Here is a 2,076-nt window from a genome sequence, read left to right as displayed (position 1 = left end):
GGCCTGCTCCGAGCCAACCTCCTCCGGGGCCACCTCACCTGGGGGCCGGACGCCCGCGCTTTCGGACCCAGCCCGGCGCAGGGGCTCCCGGCCTTCCTGCCTGGGCGCCCGCTCTCCCGAGTCCTTGTCACCTGAAAGCCCGAGCTCACTCCGGCCCGGGGAGGGGTTGGCGGGAAGCGGGCGCCTCGAGAGTCCCCGCGGGGTCACCGGCGCTACCGCAGCGGCGGGGGCGGGAGTGCGGGGAGGGCGGAGGGGAGAAGGCACCCGGCCAGCCCCGGGGGGCTGGTTCGGAGCCGGGCGGTGCTGGCGCGCGCCGGTCCCGTGGACCGGGTGGCGGGAAGGAAGTCGGGCGAGGGGCGCGGAGCGCGCGGACCGGTCTCGAATCCACTCGGTGCAGAGCGGGCTGCCCAGGCTGTGCGTCAGTACTGCTCTGCGCGTCCGGAATAAAGCTAACCGGAGGGAACCAACACTTTAAAAGCCAGAAAAAGGAAAGGGAGAAACCGCCAGACCACAGCACTGGTGATAACTGGTATCTAGGTGGTGTCCCGCCAAACCCGAGAAGATCCACACGGATTAGGTGCATAATGCGTGCACCGCGGGGGAAAGGTCGAGGAGCCGCTTTTCTGGACAGAGGAAAATATGATAACCTAAATACTGTATAATGAGGTCACCCTTGGCTTTAACTGCCCATGAGGCCTCCCTTCCTCCAGCTCCTAAAGCATTCAGAGGGAGAAACTCACTTTGACACCTCAAGGGGTCTGCTATGTGTTAGGGTTATTTCTGCTTTAGCCTCCACATCCAGTTCCCGGGCCTAGTACAATTCCAGGTGCATAATAGTCACCAAAATTACTAAAAGAATTTTTGTGTGAATCATCTAATGTCATTTGTAATGTGAGGAGAAACATAAAAAATAAATTGTGGGATCCTATTGGAAAATGCTTAACTGGTTAAAACAGTGATGGCCTTATGAAGAGTCATAAATGTTTGCTGTAATTATAGATACAATTGCTATTAATCATATATATGTAGATAATAGGCTAAGGATTGCTTGCTAAGCGAGAGACAAAAATTATCTGGACCTTCATTAACCTAAAAGAATAGGTAAGGCTAAAGAGAATTGTAACAAGTAATTGTGCATCAGAAGTAAGACATTCTAATGCATCTTCCCCAAAGAGAACACTTTTAACATTTGCTTCTTTAATTTTCATTACAAATAAGTATTAGCAATTCAGTGGGTATGACTAAGTATGAAATATTCTGTGTTGATTTATTCATGTTTATAAAATCTTGAAGAATAGACACGCAAGGATATTCATCCCTCCCCCAAAAAAATAAAGCTAATGTCTGACCTTATTAAGCCCACTAGGGTGAGAGTCCAGCGGTTCCAAATGAGGAGACTGCCCTAGGATGACACCAAGCAAGCTCATAGTCTCTCTCTGGGGTATCCTAGATCAGTGTCTTGGGTCTGTGAACCTGCTCTTGGGAGCAGTATGCTTGCCCATGTGAGATAATTTATCTCTTCCATTTGGCATCTGGGAAAATGTAATTTTCTCTGTGATGAGCATGAGTGAATGGCTCATACATAGTGAATGGCTGTCCTCCAAATTATGAGACAAGAGTGTAAAATATGCATTTTAATATCGGAGTCCATTACTGCTCAGTGCCAGGGGAATGAATAGGACCTAGGATATTTATCTAGACACCCCCATCACATTTTTATCACATGGTGTTATTCTTCTGTGGATGAGGAAAAAGATGAGTTGCTATTTTTACCCCAAGGGGAGACTAGAAGAAAGGACTGACCTGAGCAGGGCTAAGTGAGTAGAAAATAACCACCCAGAACCATGGACTAGGGAAGTTACCAGGCCATTGTAGGACTGTTTTTTTGTTTGTTTGTTTTGTTTTTCTGGAGGAAAAATGTACCAGCATTTAAATTCTTATGGCTACATACCACAAGTTGTGCTTTGGTTGCTAGGCTAGGGTACCAACATCGGCCACAGTCTTACAGGACACAGGGCGAGGGAATTGCAGCATCGGAAAATGCCAGGCTTGCCTTGCTGGAGATACTTATACTGC

General features: G+C 48.7%; 1 protein-coding gene across 1 annotated transcript in view; it reads right to left on the bottom strand.

The window, feature by feature from the left end:
- The window catches only part of MAPK4 (mitogen-activated protein kinase 4), a 128,064-nt gene extending 127,966 nt beyond the window's left edge, over positions 1-98 (bottom strand). The window contains exon 1 of the mRNA XM_012725791.1: positions 39-98. The gene's annotated coding sequence lies outside the window, so the exon portion shown is untranslated. The remainder of the gene's footprint in view (positions 1-38) is intronic.
- Between the last annotated feature and the right edge of the window lie 1,978 nt (positions 99-2,076).

The sequence above is a fragment of the Condylura cristata genome, unplaced genomic scaffold, assembly GCF_000260355.1.
Source record: "Condylura cristata isolate star-nosed mole 26May11 unplaced genomic scaffold, ConCri1.0 scaffold00016, whole genome shotgun sequence".
In the NCBI taxonomy this organism is placed as follows: domain Eukaryota; kingdom Metazoa; phylum Chordata; class Mammalia; order Eulipotyphla; family Talpidae; genus Condylura; species Condylura cristata.
The sequence above is the reverse complement of the archived record's forward strand: the minus strand, read 5'-3'. Positions and strand labels throughout refer to the sequence as shown.